Source organism: Schistocerca nitens, chromosome 2, assembly GCF_023898315.1.
Source record: "Schistocerca nitens isolate TAMUIC-IGC-003100 chromosome 2, iqSchNite1.1, whole genome shotgun sequence".
NCBI lineage: Eukaryota > Metazoa > Arthropoda > Insecta > Orthoptera > Acrididae > Schistocerca > Schistocerca nitens.
Window position 1 is genome coordinate 481,820,970 of NC_064615.1, and position 22,820 is coordinate 481,843,789.

The following is a 22,820-nucleotide window of genomic DNA, read 5'->3' on the forward strand; positions in this document are numbered from 1 at the left end:
TATGATCCTTCATCCCATTTATGGGTACCGATGCATTGTTATTGGAGCCTCCCATCTTGAATCCATACCACCCTTAAGGGCGGACGCAATCGTTTCTTTGCACATGTTGGAACAATGACCACAGTACATCCCAACACAAATTTTATAAGCCCGCTGATCACAGCGAATGTATCATACATCTCCTACTAACTATAATGCTTCGTCAATACCTGAACACAGATGGCACCAAACAATACTGAGCGATAATCCGTGACGGACGGACATCCCTCATTTGTTACTGCTGCGTGTAGCACCAGTGCTTCTTAGGAAGAGAGACATAATCATCTGATATGCAACCAAATGTTATAAACACGATCGCAACGACCATGTTACTCAAAAAATGTTCAAATGTGTGTGACTTCTTAAGGGATCAAACTGCAGAGGTCATCGGTCCCTAGACTTACACACTACTTAAACTATAGCTGAAACTAACCTATGCTAAGAACAACACACACACCCATGCCCGAGGGAGGACTCGAACCTCCGGCGGGAGGGGCCGCGCAGTCAGTGATATGGCGCCTCTAACCACGCGGCCAATCCGCACGGCGACTATGTTACTGTCACCCTCAAGTGTCATTAACGATATCCATGTTAAAAACTATACATGCTTTATAAATTGTGATTTGATATTGCTTCTGAATGAAATGGTTGTCCGCACAAATACTGCGACACTGAACACAGACGGCGATTGCGAGGTATGTATTAACAGACCGAAAGTGTGGGTGCACGTCACCAGTGCTGTAGGCTTGTAATAAAATCACCATTATCACCGACTTTAGAAAGTGATACGACTAAGGAACCTGGGTTAATCCAATATTTGCAACTACCTTTTGGCGCTCCTAGATATTTCCCATGCTAACAAACAGTATTTTAATGCATTCTATCTCGATACCACGTAGACAGTGTAACAAAGGTCCTGCAATATATCCACGGGGTTATAGATGAGGGAGGGTGATGGATGACTGAGAATCATCACATACAGTAGATGGTGTGATATGTGAGGAATCACTTAAAAATGCAACGCTTGATTGAAGTCATAAGAAATGTACAAAATCCTATGACCAATCATTGGCTTTTCATATCTATTCTGTTAAGATTTCTGGTAGAAATGCTATGTGCGATTTGGAATCAAGCCTCTTCATTAAACCTTATACATACGTTGGATCCTATCGAGATGTTTTTCAATGATTATAGCCACTGGTGAATCATATTTGTGGCTGTCTCATAACGAGCTATCTTTTTCGGACCTATCTCTTAAGGATCCCATGCAGCAAACCTCCAGTGTGGTTTTTTAGACAGTCCATCAGCGTATTGTAACTCTTTTCCATCTCTGACTCACCCTCCCTGCAGCTTTGTCCACTTGATCGTACAAATTTAAGTCGGAACTGAGCGGAAATCAGAGAGCGCAGCAGCTAAGACCTCCTGCATCTTGTGGAGAAACAGAGTGAGTTGAGTTAATGCAACAGCACCGTGATTTGACCATTCGGTGGAAATGAGGACATATTGTTACAGCTCCGCCAACTGTGGACAGTGTGCGAGGCCAGCATCAAACAGAGCTTTCTCCTATGCAACATGAAGTAGTAGAAAAGACAGTACAAGCAGTTATGGTGTGTTTCCTTATTGGGAAAATTAGGAAGACTCCACGTCACACAGGAACTGGAAAAGGACAAGGATTGCAGAGCGTCTCCAAACTACATACAGGTACCATACTCGTAAGGAGATCTGGATCCCTCAGGGTGCATTGATGTGTATCACCCAAACGTTCTCTCTGTCCTCGTCATTCTGTGCCATCCAACAAAGAAAAACTATGAACTATAAAAAATTCGCTTAGAGAACTCAACAAGATGTTTCCTCACCCCTCTCTTCCGGTATCAAATACCATCTGCGAGCTGACATCGAGCGATCCTATTAAATATACTGGTATTGATCCACTGGAGCAGGTGGCCAGTGACCGAAGTCATTCCCACGGTTCAGTGGAAAGTTTCGCCACCTGTACTGCAGGAGGACCATATGCAACAGACTGCCAATCACAATAGAGGGATCCTTGTGTTGCTCTTTCATAAGCAGTTTGAAACATTGCTTTTCTTCTGCTGTAAGACATCTTAGCAGTGTATGACTATGGCTTTGTACACTGTCATACATTTTTTTTTTACTACAACTTCGAGGTATGTGTCAGGTACTAAACCGACATTTACATATTTCAGTCCATTGGCTCTCACAGAGAGCTGGACATAGCATGATGTTAACTCTGCTGCTCCCAAAAAACACGGGATAATTGAAATACAAGACAGAGAGGGTGTTTCCTACTGACAAATATGTGGAAGACGTCGCAACATATGGAAACTGGGATTGTGGAGCGTTTCCAAACAGCTGTCCAAAGTTGGTGACCTCTATATTTAGACTCATCTCTCACAGTGATGGTGTAGCAGATGTGTAGGCGTTCTGCTTGAAAGAGAACAAGAGCACTGACTCCATATATTACATCTATGTACACGATCACTGTTTCGGGGCTGGCCATCCCCAAAAGGTGTTGCTCCCACCAAGGCTCTCACTATCTCCAAGTGGCATCAGTCAATCGTTATGTGGTAATCAACAGCGTACTAATGGATGGTTGGGATGGAAAAGACGCCTACAATATATTGTAACAAGCACCACAGTGACAGTGCAATTTTACCAGTTTTTCAGCAATTTAAACACCGACCAACGACATGGCAGGATGCTTTCCAATTTCCATATCATCAATAAACCACCCCTCCACTATTTTGCGTGTACTGTATACTAGACTGCGAATGTAGATAGATGACTATGCAGTACGTCCATTCACGGTTAATTCTCGAACATATACACCAAAGTATACCAAACAGTGTCTCACACCGATGTAGTTAGGTTATGTACATATTTCTAGCACTTCAACCATAACGCGTAATTTACGACGTCTGCTGCCTAGCTTTCCCTATGTCGATTGGAGACGTACAGTTTCGTACATTCATAGGATAAAGTAGGAGACTGGAAGATATCCCTGCATTATCTTTGACCAGCCCTACCTACATCACTGTCGCCAATGTAATTTGCGAAAGCTGGAGATTGAAAGATCTCCCTGCATTGCTTTTTTGACGAACACTCCCTACAACACTGTCACCAATTTAATTTGCAGCTGACCAAAAGTAGGAAGGTACTGTTCCCACCACATTCCAAGTCTCGTGAAGGAACAGAGCGAGCTGAGTCCATAACTACTGTTCAGTGAGTTAGTTGGTTACGTGTTCCATTGATAAATCTCATGGTAACCGTTATGATGCGGAAAGTGTCAAGTGCATAAGAAATGCACAAATGAATCAAGGATTTTTTAAAATCAACCCCATTCCCTTAAATGGCACAAAATGCATGTATTATATCGTTAGATTTATTTATACCTATTCAATAATCCATCTATGGTGTAAAAGGAGTTGTCAAAGAGATATGATTTCAATTTATTTTTAAAAGTATTACTACTATCTGTCAGAAATTTAATTTCTCTCGTAATTTATCGAAATTTTTACCTCTTTCTGTGCCAAAGATAGGTTAGGTAGAGGATAGTGTAAGTCTTTCTTCCTTCTGCTTTTATAGTCATGAATGTCACTGTTGCTTTGAAGCTGGTCCATGTTGTTGAGGACAAATTTCAGTACTGAGTAAATTTAATGTGAGGCTGTTGTAAGAGTTCCTAGCCATTTAAAGAGATACCTACAAGATGTGCGATTATGGGCCCCCACATGTTATTCTCATCACTTTCTTTTGAAGAGTGAATGCTTTTTGCCTAAGTGTTGAGTTACCCCAAAATATTATTGTGTATGAGATCAGAGAGTGAAAGTATGCAAAGTATGTTAGCTTGCTAATTTCTATATCCTCAATATGACCAATTATTCTGTTTGCAAAAGTTGCTGAACCTAGCCACTTTAGGAGATCCAAAATGTGAATGTTCCAATTAAGATTCTCAGCTATATATACACCCAATAACTTAGTATGCTCTACTCTGGCTACTGACTTCGTTGATGTACTATATTTATAGAAGGAACTCCACTGTGTTTTTTTTTTCAAAGTTCAGAGCAAGCTTATTCGCTGGAATCCAATCAATAATTTTTCCAAAGAGATTATTTGTATCATTTTCAATTGGAGTTTCTTTTACTGGATTAATAATGATGCTTGTATTATCAGCAAACAGTGTCAGCTTAGCTTCTTGTTTCAGATGAGAAGGGAGGTCATTCACATATATATAGAACAAAACGGTACACATGATAGAATAAACGGACGTTTTGCTTCCTGTTCTGTAGATATGACTTCAACCACTCATATTCTGTTCCATTTATACCATAGATTTGTAATTTATGTAACATAATGCTATGGTTCACCCAATCAAATGCTTTGGATAAGTCGCAGAAAATTCCTATTGGTGACATTTTACTATTTAAAGACTCTATTATGTTGGCAGTGAAATTTTATAATGCTGTATCAGTGGGACAGCATTTTTTAAATCCAAATTGTGAGTTACTAAGTATCCCATTACTGCTGAGATGGCTAACCACTCTTGAGCACATTACTTTCTCGGCATTTCTTGAAAATGCTGTAAGAAAGGATACTAGACGGTAATTATGGACATCTATGGTGTCCCCTTTTCTGTAGAAAGGCTTCACAATGGCATATTTTAACCTATCTGGGAGAATACTTTTAGTTATGATGCATTACAGATGTGACTCAGAACACCAGTCGTAACTAACTGACCCACATTGTTTTAATATCTTGTTGGAGATGTCATATACTCCAACAGAACATTCATTTTTCAAAGGTTTAATGATTTTCCTTATTTTATAAGAGGTTGTTAGATGAAAATTTATCTGACTAGGATTTCTCAAAACTGACTCTTCCATGTACTCTTTGGCTTTTTCTTGTAAACTATTTTCCCCAATTTTTCACCTACACTTAAGAAATGGTTGTTAAATACATTAGGAACTTGTGTACTGTCTGTTAAGATGGTCTCATTCTCTTTGATAGTAATAATACCTACCCCAGTGCTTACTTTTCCTGTCCCTCTTATAACAACATTCCATACTGATTTGATTTTATTGCCTGAGTTGTTAATTACAGCTCTAATATACATATTTTTTGATTTTCTGAAAACTTTTTTCAGTGTGTTACAATGATTTTTAAAGTGTAAAATTACTTCTGGGTCTTTACTAATTCTTACTGCCTCACACGATTTTCTTTTTCTTTCTGAAGACACTTTAATACCTGTTGTGATCCCAGATATACATTTATCAAGAAATATGTTGCATTTATCATTAGCATTTGGCTCATTATATACATCTTTACAATTAACATTTCTTAAACTTCTCTGAAGTGCTATGTAGATATCGGATTGACCAGCCTTACACTTTTACTTAATGCTTTCTGAACTGTACACCCTGCTAAGTTTTGTAAGTTAACCAGTTGTCCACCATGGCCTGATAATCCATTTATCACAGGGAAAGCATGTATTAGTTTTACATCCGGTTGCTGTACAAATACATTGTCTATTAGAGTTCTACTGCACTGAGCTATATATATGTAGGGAAACTGATCACTGATTCTAAGTTATATGCCATTAATAACACTTCTAGTTCACGTTTCCTACCAGATTGAAGACCGTTCTGCATCAGTCTTACTCACGGCACCCATCCAAGTGTGCAAGATCTCCCCAGATGCGCACTTGTCGATGAAGTTAGCACCCCTTATCGTTGTATAGTAGATATGAGACTGTTGTGATAATATAACAGACGATTATGAAGAAGAACCGTGTGTTTTATGCGAGATGGAACTCCACACCGATGTAGTTTGAAACATTTTACGTAAATTAATACTGCTAACAATTCTGAACTATTGTTTTAGTGTTTGGTGTCCATATCAAGACAATGTTGGAAAGAGAGAAATGATCGTGAAACATAAAAACATTCCAAGGGCTACACTGTTCTTCACTTAAACATGCTATAATGCTAGAGTGGTGATGTTTCCGACCTATTAGTCACGTGGAATGCAATTCTGTTAATATTCCATTGTAAGAAATATATTTCCACCGCATGGCATACTCTTACATTCTCCCTGCAAGTTTCTCTACGATAAAGTATCTTAACAAACTGTAAGATGGTAGGGCAACTACCTCGCACACCAAAGAGAACATCGATTCTTTGTAACACTAACACTACATAGGTTTCCAGAGGTCTATGAGGCTTGCTGTTTACCAAGTTCAAGCCCGATTATAGTTCGTAAATAATGATATGTTCACAATAGTACGATAAGATTGACGTCGGCATCCGAAAATGCATACCAAGAAACAGTGACTTCTTACGAGGAAATAAACACCGCTATCAGTATGCAGAGGCGTTGTAGCAGTATTACCACAGTTTATCACCACTCTTGGTAACCTTCCTCTTGCAGACAGAAGTCATGGTCAGATGTTAGGTTTTATTGCCCAAGGGCGCGTTAAGATTTCCGTTTCGCCACGTCTCTAGATGCATCCTCTTTCCACTATTAAGATGTGTATATGTTGCATCAGTCTACTCTCCTGCTCCAGAACACGCAATTTTATGATTTCGCTCAGTACTCATTTAATGGTATTTTTCTCTGATGTTATGTATTCTCAGTCACTTCCCATAATTTTACTAGGTTTTCAAGATTTTACATAATTCATCACGTTTCCCTCAACTTTTACGTATTTCACAATTTTTCGTGATTCTACAAGGTTTTCCTCGAATTTTACCGATTTTGTGTCATTTTACATACGAGGGTTGGGACTTTAATAGTGGCAGCTATTTATTTACAGCTCGTACAAAATAGATACGTCTTTTAAAGTTTTACTGACCTTCAAAGTAGTCACCAGCACTGTGTATAACCCGTTGCCAGCAATGTGGAAGTCGTAGGATATTCTTAGCAGTGCCAGTTGTGTTGACAGTTCGAACGGCGCGGTCTATTGCCCGACGAATTTGTAGCAGTTCTGAAGTGAATGTCGTTAAGTGTTTCCTTCAGTTTAGAAATCGAGTTGAACTCACGAGGGCCTTAGTCAGGTGAGTGCAGTAGGTGGTATAGCACTTAGCAGCCCCATCAGTCAAACAAATCAGTAACAGCTTGCTCTGTAGGTGCTTGAGCATTGTCCTGCAAAATGATGGTCAGGTCAACAGAAAATGTCATCACTTCTGTCTCTAAGCTGTTCGTAGGATGTGTTCCAAAAATGAACAGCATAGAGACAGAAGTGATGACACTTTCTGCAGTACCTGGCCATTATTTTGCAGGACAGTGCTCAAGTACGTACAGTGCAAGCTGTTAACTGATTTGTTTGACCGATGGGGCTGCCAAGTGCTATACCACCTACTGCACTCCCCTGACTTAGGCTCTCGTGAGTTCAACTCGATTTCTAAACTGAAGGAAGCACTTCACTGCATTTGCTCCAGAAGTGCTACAAATTCGTCGGGCAATAGACTGGACCGCTCGAACTGTCAATACAACTGGCAGTGCTAAGAGTATCCTACGACTTCCACATCGCTGGCAACGGGTTATACACAATGCTGGTGACTATTTTGAAGGTCAGTAAAACTTTGAAACACGTATCTATTTTGTACGATCTGTAAATAAATAGTTGCCACTATTAAAGTTCCAACCCTCGTATTTTTCCACAGTTTTCCATATGTACAGGGTGATTATAATTAAAGTTTAAAAACGCTGTAGAGGTAACACAACTGGTCAGAATAACATCAAATTGCAACGGAGTATTATCGGAGAAGGGAAAAAAAAACACATGGCAGAAAAAAATAGTGTGAAAATTGATCAATAGATGGCGCTGTATGTGTCAGAATGCGTAAATGAAAACACCTGTCCTGCGCACGACCCATTGAAGTAGGTATAAACACTGCGGGTACACAGCTTCTCCTCCTTTCGCATCTGCGACGTTCGACATGACTGTCTCAATGCAGGATCGCGCTCTGCTTATAAAGCTGTATTACAGGAATGATGACAATGCATACGTCGCTCTGCAGAAGTTCCGGACAGTGAAGGGTTTGAAAAAAAGGCATTGGCCCCAAGGCTGCCGTGGGTCTGGAGAAAATGGTTCGGAAATTCGAAAAGACGGGTTCATTTTGTGTACAACCTGGTAGAGGGAGGAAACGAATTAATTCGGTGTCAGTGGGAGAAGTGGCCACAGCAAACGTGTAGTGCGCGGGGAATTGCCCGAACATTGAACATACCCGTGAGCACGGTGTGTAAAATCCTACGAAACATCCTTCTTTGCTATACATTCAAAATTACCCATGTGCACGAGTTGCTTCCTGTTGACCTACCAACGAGAGAGACCTCTGCTTTAGAATTTCTTGCTCGCATGAAAGTTTTCAATGATTGGCCGTGGAAGATTTTGTGGGCAGACGAAGCCCACTTCCATCTGACAGGATATGTCAATACACAGAATTGTCGAATATGGGCAACGGAAAATCCACACGCAAATCAACCAGTACCACTTCATCCTGAAAAGGTCACTGTGTGGTGCGGGTTTACGGCATCATTTATCACAGGGCCATATTTTTTCGAAGAGACAGGTGCTTCTGGTCCTGTTACCTGTACCGTCACTGGTAAGCACTATGAGTGTGTTTTGCGCAAGCACGTCATTCCAACTCTCCAACAGCGTGGATGTTGGATGGGCTCATTTTTATGCAAGATTGAGCACCTTCGCACATTGCAAATCCAGTTAAGCGGCTGCTGAAGTGCCATTTAGGAAATGCTAGAATTACAGACGCCATTTCCCTACGGCCTGGCCCTCCCGATCACCAGACCAGAATCCGTGTGACTTCTGGCTGTGGGGCTGTCTGAAAGATCTTGTGTTCAGTGTTCCGACTGCAAACTTAGCTGCATTGAAAGCACGCAGTGCGCAACACATTTTGAACGTGAACCTTGAAATACTTCGATCAATTGTGGAACATGCTGTTTCTCAATTTCAACTTGTTGCAAAAACGGCGGACAGCGTATTGAGCATGTTTTGCGCCAGTCACACGGAAAGTAGTAATACGATCTGATCTTGATTGATGCTTTTTATGCGGTTTTTGGCCTCAGGACAATTAAAAACCGATTTTTCCCATCCGATATTATACGACCTTGACGTGGTGGATGGGCTTATGTAACTATCACACCTGTACACCCATGTACACTAAGTAGTACAGTTTGTTTAACGTCAAACGTACACCTTAGGCATTGTTGTAGGATTCATTTGTCAATTGTAGTCGTCCACTATTAAATTATGACGCTTGCATCGCCGTCTGTTGCTACATTTTGTAACTATTTATTTTTATTCTTTCATGCGTTTTCCCCCTTCTCCGAAAATATACCGTTGCAACTTGACGTCATTCTCGCCAGCGGTGTTATTTCAACAGCGGTTTGAAAGTTTAACTTTAATTACAATCACTCTGTATATAATCATATTGCCGACATACGCATATGCTGTTGATTTTCTACGAGAATATTTGCGCATCTTATACACATATGTACTAAAATATCCTAAGACTTTCCCTCTTCCCGATGATTCACATGCATGTATTTTGGATAGGACAATCATGAAAAGTAAAGTAAAAGTAGCTTCGTACCTTTCTGAAACTGAAGGCACGTTTTATGTTCCTTTAGGGTATATCAGTTGTGTGGTATAACTTCCAATCGACTTGTATAATAACGCGTGTTCCGCGTGTGACTTAGAGCGCTATCTACCTGCAATCGTTAACAGCAAACGTCTCCACCCAATTGACAGCAGAGGGCTTTCAACAGATGTGTGATGAATCATGTTCATCGACGGAAAACCGCTTTCAACACCCACCTCTAGACGAGCGAAGATGTAAGCCAAGTACTCCATTTCTCTGTCACATCTTGGACATAAATCGAGTCTTCAGTTTCATGCAGGTACGAAGTGACTGTTAATATACTCATTATCGTCCTTTCCAAAACGCATGCATGTAGATCTTCGGAGACAGGGCAAGTCTTGGAATTTTTTAGTACGTTGGTGTATAAGATGCCAAATATTCTCGTAGAAAATCAAACATCTCATGACTATGTCAGCAATATGACCGTGTACATATTTAAACCTACAGAAAAATTTGTAAATAACATAACATCAGTGAAATTCAAGGAAAACATGCTACAATCACGAAAAATTGATGTGAAATTCATAAAAGTTGAAAGATGAAAAATGTAAAATCTTGAAAACTTAGTAAAATTATGGAAAGTGACTGAGAATACATAAAATGAGAGGAAATCAATAAAACTGCATGATCTGGAGGAGGAGAGTTGACTGATGCTGCACATGCACACCTTAACAGTGAAAAGAGGACGCATTCTAGAGACGTGGCGAAACGGGAATATTATCCCGCACTTGGGCAATGCAGCCTCACATCAGACTATGGCTTTGTGCAAGAGGAAGGTTACCAGGGTGGTGCTTAACAGCAATAAACTGCTACATCTCCTCCGGCTGCTAATCGTGGTGTTTATTTCCGAGTAAGATGTCGCTGTTTCTTCGTATGCCTTTTCGGCTGCCGACGTCAATCTGATCGCACTTTTGTGAACATATCATTATTTCCGAACGTAATCAGCCTTGAACTTTGTAAGTAGCAGGCGTCATAGCCCTCTGGAAACCTATGTAGTGTTTGTGTCACAGGGAATCGATGTTTTCTTTGGTGTGAAAGGTGGCTGTTTTATCACCTTACAGTTTGTTGACATGGTTTATCGTAGAGAAACTTGTAGGGAGAACGTGAGAGTATGTCACGCGCTGGGGATATATTTCTTACAATGGAATATTAACAGAGGTGCGTTCCACACGACTAATATGTCGGAAGCCGCGTGTTTAAGTGCGGAACCGAGTACACCTTGGAATGTATATATGTTTCGCGATCATTTCTCTCTTCCCAGTGTCTTCTTGGTATGGATACCAGACACTAAAACAATAATTCAGAATTGTTAACACGATTAATTTACGTGAAATGTTTCAAACTACGTCGGTTTGGAGCTCCATCTTGCATAAAACACACGCTTCTTCTTCATAACGGTGCCATACCACCATGACAGTCTCGTATCTACTATACACCAATAAGGGGTGCTAACTTCCTCGACAAGCGCGCATCTGGAAAGATCTTGTGCACCTCGATGGGTGCCATGAGTAGCACTGTGTTATAGGGAGGGTTGGTCAAAGGCAATGCAGGGAGATCTTTCAATATGCAGCTTTAGAAAATTACATTGGCGACAGTGTTGTAGGGAGGGTTGGTTAAGGATAATGCGGGGAGATATTTCAATCTCCAACTTTATCCTAAGAATGTGAGAATACTCTATGACTCCCATCCACATAGGGAAAGGTAGGCAATCGTAATCATAAATTACACACTATGATTGAAGTGCTAGAAATTTGTAGATAGTTAAACTACATCGGCGTAGGATGCTGTCTGGTATACTTTGGTGTATATATTTGAGAATTAACCATGGATGGATGTACTGCATAGCCATCTATCTACATTTGCAATCTAGTATATGGTACATGCAAAGCAGTGGAGGGGTGGTTTCACGATGATGTAGAAATTGGAAGGTTGTTGCCGTGACATTGGTGGTCACTGAAATTACTGAAAACTGTTAAAATTGCACTATCAACTGTGGTGCTTATTACAGTACACCATAGGTGTCTTTTCTATCCTGGCCATCCACTGGTGCACTGTTGATTACCTCATAATGATTGACTGACGCCACTTGTTGGAGATGACGAGAGACTTGGTGTGAGCAACACTTCTGGGGAGTGCCAGCACTGAAGAAGTTATTCTGTACATTGATGCAATATACAGAACCAGTGCTGTCGGTCTCTTAGAAATAGAACACCTAAACGTCTGCTACACCTTTACTGTGAGAGATGAGACTAAATAAAGAAGCCATCACCTTTGGCAAGCTGTTTGGAAACTCTCCACAATGCTGCAAACTCTTCCGGTTTCCATATGTGGCGACGTCTTCCACATTTTTGTCAGTAGGAAACACCAACTCTGTCTTGTATTTCAATCATCATGTGTGTTGTGGGAGCAGCACAGTTTACACCATGCGATGTCCAGCTTTCTATGAGAGCCAATGGATTGAAACGTGTTGTCAGTTCAGTACCTGACACATACCTGAAAGTCGTGGTAGGAAAACAAAATGTATGACAGTGTCATAAACTGCTAGGATGTGTTACAGCAAAATAAAAACAATGTATCAAACTGCTTATGAAAGAGCAACACAAGGAACCCTCTCTTGTGATTGACAGTCTGTGGGATATGGTCCTCCTACAGTACAGGTGACGAAACTTTACACTGGTCTGTAAAAGCGACTTCGGTCACTGGCCACATGCTCCTATGGATCAATACCTACACGCTACATATGCTTGATGCCACCACGCAGATGGTATTTGATATCAGAAGAGAGGGTCGAGGTAATATCTTATCAAGTTCTCTACCGGATGACGTTAGCGAAATTTTTATAGTTCATTGTTTTCCTATGTTGGATGGTACAAAATAATGAGGATAGAGAGAATGGTTGGTTGCCATACATGAATGCACCCTGAGGGGTCCAGATCTCCTTCAGACTGCAGTACCTGCATGTTGTTTGGAGACACATTACAATGCAGTAGCGGCCACTGTGGCCGAGCGGTTCTAGGCGCTTCAGTTCGGAACCGCGCTGCTGCTACCGTCGCAGGTTCGAATCCTGCCTCGGGCATGGATGTGTAGTTCTAAGTCTAGGGGACTGGTGACCTCAGATGTTAAGTCCCATAGTGCTTAGAACCATTTGAACAATGCAGAAGCAAAATCCTCATCCCTCTTCCGGTTCCCATATGATGTGGAGTTTTCCTAATTTTCCCGATAAGGAACACCACCATAACTGTTCATACTGTCTTTTCTGCCACCTCATGTTGCAAGAGAAAGCTTCGTTTGGCGGTGGCCTCGCGTATTGTACACAGTTTGCGAAGCTCTGACAGAATGTTCTCATTTCCACTGAGTGGTCGAAACACAGTCCTGCTGCATTAACTCAGCTCATCCTGTTTCTCCACGGGATGCAAAAAGTCTTACATGTAGCACTTTTTTACTTTTGCACAGTGTCATGAATATGATTCACCAGCGGCTGTAATCATTAAAAAAAGTCACCATAGTATCCAACGCAAGTATATGGTTGAATATAAAGACATGAGTCCAAATCGCTGAGAGTATTTCTACCAGAAAGCGTAACAGTATAGATATGAAAAGCCAGGGTATCGGTGATAGGATTTTGTATATTTCTTATAATGTCAATCTAGCGTTGCATTTTTTGAGAGATTCCTAACATAGCACACCATCCGCTGTATGTGATCATTCTCAGTCAACGAACATCCTTCCTCACTTATAACCCTGTGGATATATCCCAGAACCTTTGTTACACTGTCTACGTGGTATCAAGATATAACGTATTAAAATACTGTTTGTTAGCGTGTGAAATATCTGGCAGTATCAGGACGGGGTTGCAAATATTGGCTTAATACCACATTCCTTAGCCGTATGTCTTTCTAAATTCGGTGATACAGGTGATTTTATTACAAGCTTACATCGTTAGCGATGTGCAGCCGCACTTACAGTCTGTTAATACACACCCTGCAATCACTGTCTGTGTTCAATGTTGTGGTATTTGTGTGGAAGGTCACTTCATTCAGAATCAGTATCATACTCTGATTTATAAAGCATGTATAGCTTTTAAAATGGATATTGTTAGTGATGCTTGTGTGTGCCTGTAGAACTACGGTTGTTATGATCGTGTTTTCAGCATCTGGTCGTTGATAAGAGAATTTCGTCTCTCAGACTAAGATGCACTGGTGGCACCAAATGAGGTATGTCCATCCATCACAGATTTTCGTTCAATATTGTTTGTTGCCACCCACATACAGGTACTGGCACAGTGCTATACTTAGTAGGGGACATATGAAAGATTCGCTGTGATTGGAAGGGATCTTATGTTACTGCGGTCACTGTTCCGACATGTGAAAAGAAAATGACTGTGTCTGGTCGTCACGGTTAAAGCAGGTTCACATACGGTAATTGGATGTCTCTATAGGCCCCCTGGCTCGGCAGCTGTTGTGGCTGAGCACCTAAAGGATAATTTGGAAAATATTTCGAGTAGATTTCCCCACCATGTTATAGTTCTGGGTGGAGATTTTAATTTGCCGGATATAGACTGGGAGACTCAAACGTTCATAACGGTTGGCAGGGACAAAGAATCCAGTGAAATTTTTTTAAGTGCTTTATCTGAAAATTACCTTGAGCAGTTAAACAGAGAACCGACTCGTGGCGATAACATATTAGACCTTCTGGTGACAAACAAACCCGAACTATTTGAAACAGTTAACGCAGAACAGGGAATCAGCGATCATAAAGCGATTACTGCATCGATGATTTCAGCCGTAAATAGAAATATTAGAAACGGTAGGAAGATTTTTCTGTTTAGCAAAAGTGACAAAAAGCAGATTACCGAGTACCTGACGGCTCAACACAAAAGTTTTGTCTCAAGTACAGATAGTGTTGAGGATCAGTGGACAAAGTTCAAAACCATCAAACAATATACGTTAGATGAGTATGTGCCAAGCAAGATCGTAAGAGATGGAAAAGAGCCACCGTGGTACAACAACCGAGTTAGAAAACTGCTGCAGGAGCAAAGGGAACTTCACAGCAAACGTAAACATAGCCAAAGCCTTGCAGACAAACAAAAATTACGCGAAGCGAAATGTAGTGTGAGGAGGGCTATGCGAGAGGCGTTCAATGAATTTGAAAGTAAAGTTCTATGTACTGACTTGGCAGAAAATCCTAAGAAATTTTGGTCTTATGTCAAAGCGGTAGGTGGACCAAAACAAAATGTCCAGACACTCTGTGACCAAAATGGTACTGAAACAGAGGATGACAGACTAAAGACCGAAATACTAAATGTCTTTTTCCAAAGCTACTTCACAGAGGAAGACTGCACAGTAGTTCCTTCTCTAGATTGTCGAACAGATGACAAAATGGTAGATATCGAAATAGACGACAGAGGGATAGAGAAACAATTAAAATCGCTCAAAGGAGGAAAGGCCGCTGGACCTGATGGGATACCAGTTCGATTTTACACAGAGTACGCTAAGGAACTTGCCCCCCTTCTTGCAGCGGCGTACCGTAGGTCTCTAGAAGAGCGTAGCGTTCCAAAGGATTGGAAAAGGGCACAGGTCATCCCCGTTTTCAAGAAGGGACGTCGAACAGATGTGCAGAACTATAGACCTATATATCTAACGTCGATCAGTTGTAGAATTTTGGAACACGTATTATGTTTGATTATAATGACTTGTCTGGAGACTAGAAATCTACTCTGTAGGAATCAGCATGGGTTTCGAAAAAGACGATCGTGTGAAACCCAGCTCGCGCTATTCGTCCACGAGACTCAGAGGGCCATAGACACGGGTTCACAGGTAGATGCCGTGTTTCTTGACTTCCGCAAGACGTTCGATACAGTTCCCCACAGTCGTTTAATGAACAAAGTAAGAGCATATGGACTATCAGACCAATTGTGTGATTGGATTGAAGAGTTCCTAGACAACAGAACGCAGTATGTCATTCACAATGGAGAGAAGTCTTCCGAAGTAAGAGTGATTTCAGGTGTGCCGCAGGGGAGTGTCGTAGGACCGTTGCTAATCACAATATACATAAATGACCTTGTGGATGACATCGGAAGTTCACTGAGGCTTTTTGCAGATGATGCTGTGGTGTATCGAGAGGTTGTAACAATGGAAAATTGTACTGAAATGCAGAAGGATCTGCAGCGAATTGACGCATGGTGCAGGGAATGGCAATTGAATCTCAATGTAGACAAGTGTAATGTGCTGCGAATACATAGAAAGATAGATACCTTATCATTTAGCTACAAAATAGCAGGTCAGCAATTGGAAGCAGTTAATTCCATAAATTATTTGGGAGTACGCATTAGGAGTGATTTAAAATGGAATGATCATATAAAGTTGATCGTTGGTAAAGCAGATGCCAGACTGAGATTCGTTGGAAGAATCGTAAGGACATGCAATCCGAAAACAAAGGAAGTAGGTTACAGTACGCTTGTTCGTCCACTGCTTGAATACTGCTCAGCAGTGTGGGATCTGTACCAGATAGGGTTGATAGAAGAGATAGAGAAGATCCAATGGAGAGCAGCGCGCTTCGTTACAGGATCATTTAGTAATCGCGAAAGCGTTAAGGATATGATAGATAAACTCCAGTGGAAGACTCTGCAGGAGAGACGCTCAATAGCTCGGTACGGGCTTTTGTTAAAGTTTCGAGAACATACCTTCACCGAGGAGTCAAGCAGTATATTGCTCTCTCCTACGTATATCTCGCGAAGAGACCATGAGGATAAAATCAGAGAGATTAGAGCCCACACAGAGGCATACCGACAATCTTCCTTTCCACGAACAATAGAGACTGGAATAGAAGGGAGAACCGATAGAGGCACTCAAGGTACCCTCCGCCACACACCGTCAGTTGGCTTGCAGAGTATGGATGTAGATGTAGATGTAGATGTAAGAGAGGTACGTATAGTAAATGGGAGGTTGTGATTTCAGTGCACCGATAGCCATAAGAGGGATGAAGAATCATGAGAGGGATGTGTATATTGATATTTCCAGAGCCACAACTGTCAGGAGGAGGTATTTCCGAACTTCACTCATTGTCAAATGTCATCAGATTGGGGCTGCAATCGTAATATTTAGTTGCAGTTACAGTGATAAAAATGTTGCTGGTTTCCTAGGACGACACCATTTGTGATGCAGGGTGTGTGGAGGAGGTAGCCTGTGGCTGGAACGAATGGTCATTTCTCGCTTAAGTCTCTCACATGTGGAGCATACAAAGAATAGTTCCAGCCGGGTGGCTAGTCAGCTCTAGCCTGCAGCTGCGGGCGCAAGTCCCAGGGATAGCGCTCTCTGGGTAGCTGGATAGGGAACTAATACTCAGTATGTGTTGGACTGTCTCCTTAATCGTGTGTGTTGCATGTGTTGTCTGGGGAAAATTGAATGATTCACTATCGATAACTGACAAGTGTTGGTGCTGGACGCATTGATAACATCTGAATTCCTCTGACTCCAATCATCTCTGGATGCCCTCCATAGCCAGGGTGGTGCACTCTGGCATGCACATGTGCATGCCAGAGTGGCAGTTTTCTCCAGCCTCTGAGCACTGGCAATGGCACTGTATGAGGGGATGAGCATATTGTGTGTGGACATCTGGGTGGTGAGTGGGGTGTATGTACGACTGTTTTCAGTGATCTCAGGCATCTAGGTGTGACATCTACTGGGATCATAGGATATTGCTACATTGAAATCCGCTCTGTCTTGTAGTTGCATTCGCTGGTGTTACTATCCTATCACGCTGCAGACCCTTCGTCTTCCTCCTCCTTCCCCTCCTCCTGTTTATTCTTCTTGTGTGGCTGAGAACGAACTTAGTGGGTATACGAGTATAGTGCTTTAAGAACCGAATCACAACGTCAAATTCCTGACTGAGCTATTTATTGTTTCTGATAGCGGTATTGTGAGTACACACACCAGTCTGACCCCTCATCCGATTGTTTAAGGAGGTAGGAAGAAGCTCAGCTGAAATCTGAAACTTTTACCTACCTCCAACGTAATGGATCCCCTACCAAATAACATAACTGTGCCAGTATCCACCGATGGGAATCGAGGTAAAAAAAAAATCCAGTACGGCTTGGAAACCAGGTAGTTTCAGGATCGAATCCCACAAAATATTCCAATCCTAGTATCCACCAATAGCAAGCAAGGGAAAACTGTCCCACACAAAGGGTATCAATTTAATTTATTAGTCAATCAATCTGGTAGAATACGGGAATATTTCCAAGAGAGAGAGAGAAAGGGAGAGACAGAGAGAGAGACAGAGAGAGAGGGAGAGAGACAGAGAGAGAGAGAGAGAGAGAGCACGTGTTTCGACAGGGATTTCTCAGGTATCAATATCAAAGGGTTGCCGCCACGTGAAGCTTTTGCTCGGCGAATTAGCGCGACTTCTGCTCAGTGCAGCACATGAAGCGGCTGGCTGTGCAGCAGTCGACAGTGGTGATGGGAATACGCGAAGTGGCCAGCTTGGCGAAATGGATGGAGCATTGGTGTGCTGTACACCGTGGTCAGTTTGAAAGATTTTTAAAAGTGTAATTGCGTGTGGTGAGTTATGTCGATGATATTCCTTGTGTAATCGGAATAAAAGAAAGTGATCGATTTAATTACTTCTTTTTCATGTATTTTACAAGACTGCATCTTCGTAAACAATAGACAATGATGAGCAAGCGAGATCCAACTCTTGCAAAATGATTTTTTTTATTAATAAACGATATACCCTCTGCTATGTAAACTGTAAGTTGTTTAAATAAGCAATATTCCACACATTTCCTTGTCTGTGTGAAACTGTTAAACACTATTCCATACACTGCAATCTATTCCCTATTAATTTCCTTAAATAACTAAATAAACAGTATTCCATACAGCACCTTTTATCCAATAACTTGTTTAAATAAACAATATTCTACACATTGCCTTGTCTACCAGAACATGTTTAAACAATATTCCACACACTGTAATCGTTCCTTCAGCCAATCAACTGAGTCCTTTTCCCGTCAATTTTCAGGTGGGGAGAGGGAGGGTGAAGGCTGGGGGTTTCCCAGAGGGGATGGGGTTAATTAATTGATTGATTTAAATAATTAGTCAATTAATTCGATATCAATAGTCTGCTTGTATTGGTGAGGGGAGTTCCCATATCGGTGGAGGAGGGGGAGGGGATGGGCGAACAGGAGGGAGAGAGGGAGCGAGGGTGGGTTACTCAGGAGGACAGACTATCCCAGGGGGTCATAATCCACTTAGCAGAACAATGGGTTAAGGACGTGTCAATGAAAAGAGAACAATAGGATCGCCTCTAAATGTATGTTACTACTAATGTAGGCAACCTGCACTAACAAAATGACCTGATGCCAGCCTTACCGTACTACCAGGGTACATTAGAAAATTGTGTTACTTAATGAGTATTATTAATTTTTTTAAGTACAATTTACATGAGTGGGATGGAGACGACACTTGCCCAGATGTCACTTACTCTGAATACTTGTAGATTGAGTAACAATCGAATACAGTGTTGACTTGTACCTGCGGTTTCTGAAATTTTAAAAACAATTTCAGTAACACCTGTCAAGCTGGACAGTTTTCACAGTGATTTGTTGAGGAGATACAATAATAAAATCCAATGGTAATTCCGAGAACAGTATTTAAAACTATTATGTGTCGCAAACTTAAGTCTGATTTAGCGCATAGTTCGAAGAGAGCTTGAACCCAATAAATCTCAGAGCTATCTCAGATCCGGGAAAACTTAGATACAAAACGTCATGCAGCCCATCGCATTTCAGTCACTGAGAGTCAGGCATCTCTTATAAATTCCTAGAAGCTTAAAGATTCACAACGACAGCGTCATTTAAATGCTTTATGACAATCAGAGAGAGATCAAGCCTTTACAAATAGATCATGGGAGGCTTCCAGTGAGGCTGTGTTTGAATATGATCCGTACCTACCTCGCTATATACCCAGATATTTAGAATATTTAGTAATTACTACATTATTTACCATCTCTTATCATAATAAAAGTACCTATATGTGAGCGCAGCGGTAGGCATATTATAAAAATATTATAAAAATATTTGTTTGTATTACGTATGTACCATGTCCCCTCTTAAACCACTGGATTGCTTTCAATCAAACTTAGTACATGTACACTTTTTATCTCGTAGGAGGCCCTGTGGGGAAAGAATCACCTAGCTCCCATTTTGGTGTATGTGACATATCAAGTGGACAGAGAGGGGCTAGGAGTAGATGGACACACAGAGGAGAAAGAAGAAAATGACAGACACAGACAGGGAGTAGGAGATGGACGTAGAGAGGGGAAAGAAAGAGAGAGAGTGAGAGAGTAAGAGATGAACTGAGTAAGTGGAATTAAGAGATGAACAGATAAAGGGGGAGGAGGAGATGGGCTAAGACAGAAATGGTAGACAGAGAGAGGGGGAAGGAGAGAAGGAGAGAGAGGGAGAGAGGCAGAGAGAGAGAGAGAAGAGAGAGAGATAGAGAGAGAGAGACGAGGGGAGGAGGATATATACACAATATATCTGACAGAAGCGTATACAGAAGGAGCCAAATGTAAAAAGATAATATATTATAAAAACATCTGCCCCTAAACCACTGGACTGATTTTACTAAAACTTGGTCTCTATTGGAAACAAGCACTGTGGTGGTAAGAACTGTCCACATGGGGTGAAACCGAGATGACATAGGAAATGGACAAAGAGAGAAATGAGAAGGAGATGGGCAACGAAAGGAGAGAAGGTGAGATGGACAGGGGGGGGGGGGGGGGTGGAGAAGAAAATGGATGGAGAAAGAGGGATAAGGAGATGGACAGAGAAAAATGGGGGAGAAGATGGACAAAGGTGGAGGAAGGATGAGCTGGACATAGAGAGGCAGAGGAGGGGATGGACAGAGAGGGGGAAGGAGGAGATAGATGGGAAGATGGGGAGGAGCAGACAGACAGAGAGAGTGGGAGGAGGAGATGGGAAGAGGGAAAGGGTGTGGGGTGAAGGACGCAGATGGTGTGAGAACGTAGGTGGAAGTGTGAAGAGATTGGAGAAGGCAGCTGAAATGTTTGTGAGGAGTCAGGTGGAAAAGATACAGTGTGTGGAGGCAGATGGAAGAGGGACAGGATGTGATGATCCAAGTACAAGGGAGGAGAGAGAAATAGAAGGGAGAAGGTACATCAGGCGAGAAATGTAAATTTTTCCTGATTATTTTGATGATACCAACTAAATTTGGTATATATATATGCCACATTTTTGTACAAAAGTTGAGTGGGAGATGGATGGGGATGGGAATGTGAGAAAAGAGGTTGTACGTAAAAATGTTCTAAAACAATTGTAGATTTCTTTTCAGCATTTCGTTTAGTTGGAACACGTTAGAAGTATTAACTGCAGTTCTTCTCTTATTTGTACTATTCAGTGCATCAACCAGCTCTCGAGGATGAGCATTACAGTGAGCCCAAGTATCTGTCAACGAGTTTTGGGAACAAACGACCATGCCACACGGATGAGTACCTCAAATACGTTTAACATCCTCTCAGGTGTCATATGGTGTAAAAAACAAACATAGATTCGGACAAAGATGTGTGCAACATACGTGACATACCCATACATGAGCGAAGCCGGGAGTAGAAAGCTAGTACTTCAGTATTCCTCAGGTCATAAGCTGCATGAGCGATGGTCATGGTTGTTACTGCACAGCATTCACATCACTCATCGAAGATATATCGCATGGAAAATCAAGTTGCAATAACAGATGATTTTGTGCTTGCCACTCCGAGTGCAGAAAGGTGCGCTGTAGATCATAGGCTCAAGGTGGGATGGGTGGCAATCACCTGGGCGGACGGCAGCTGTATACGGGGTGTTTGTTTTTAATTGGAACTATTTGTTTTTAATTGGAACTATATCTCTAAAAATATGCATCATGCGGAAGCAATGTCGCAAACGAAAATTTAATATTTTCAAAGGGGCATCTGTCTGGTTACCCCTTAACCTCACCCCTCAAGCAAGGGGGTTCAAAAATGGCTCAAATGGCTCTGAGCACTATGGGACTCAACTGCTGAGGTCATTAGTCCCCTAGAACTTAGAACTAGTTAAACCTAACTAACCTAAGGACATCACAAACATCCATGCCCGAGGCAGGATTCGAACCTGCGACCGTAGCGGTCTTGCGGTTCCAGACTGCAGCGCCTTTAACCGCACGGCCACTTCGGCCGACAAGCAAGGGGGTCAAATCTCTATATTTCAAATGGCAACTCCCCATTTTTATTGCAGCTTCAGATTCTACGGCAAAGCACACCTAGGATTAACCAGATTTCTTTTCTTTTCTTTTTTCTTTTTGCGACAGATGCCGCCGCAATAGACAAAATCAAATTTTTCGGCGTATACGCTTAACAGCAGACTCATTTGATTCTGCTGTACGTTTTCGATGAAAAAGTAAATTTTTGATTTAATTATATAGAAAAACGTTACATTTAAAAGCCTGGTTGGTTCAAATGGCTCTGAGCACTATGCGACTTAACTTCTGAGGTCATCAGTCGCCTAGAACTTAGAACTAATTAAACCTAACTAACCTAAGGACATCACACACATCCATGCCCGAGGCAGAATTCGAACCTGCGACCGTAGCCGTCACTCGGTTCCAGACTGTAGCGCCTAGAACCGCACGACCACTCCGGCCGGCTTAAAAGCCTGGCAAGTAAGCTACATGTACTGTAATGTAGTTTTCTCTTTCCGTCGGGGTCGATTTCGATGAATCCCCACACAATCAAGATGCTTTATTTCGGCGAGTCCTCATCGGGTCATCGTTAGAGTGACTTATTTCGGCGTGTTCTTCCCGTCAACCGCCGCGACTTCAGAATGTTCAAATGTGTGAGAATTCCTAAGGGACCAAACTGCTGAGGTCAGCCGTCCCTAGGCTGACATACTACGTAAACTAACTTAAACTAACTTACGCTAAGTACAACACACACACACCTAAGCTCGAGGGAGGTCTCGAACCTCTGGCGGGAGGGGCGCCGCAGGATTTTGCCGCGACGTGACAGTTACAGATACCTAGGTCTGCATGTAGACAAGCGATTTATCTGACACGTACACACGCATTGAAACTACTT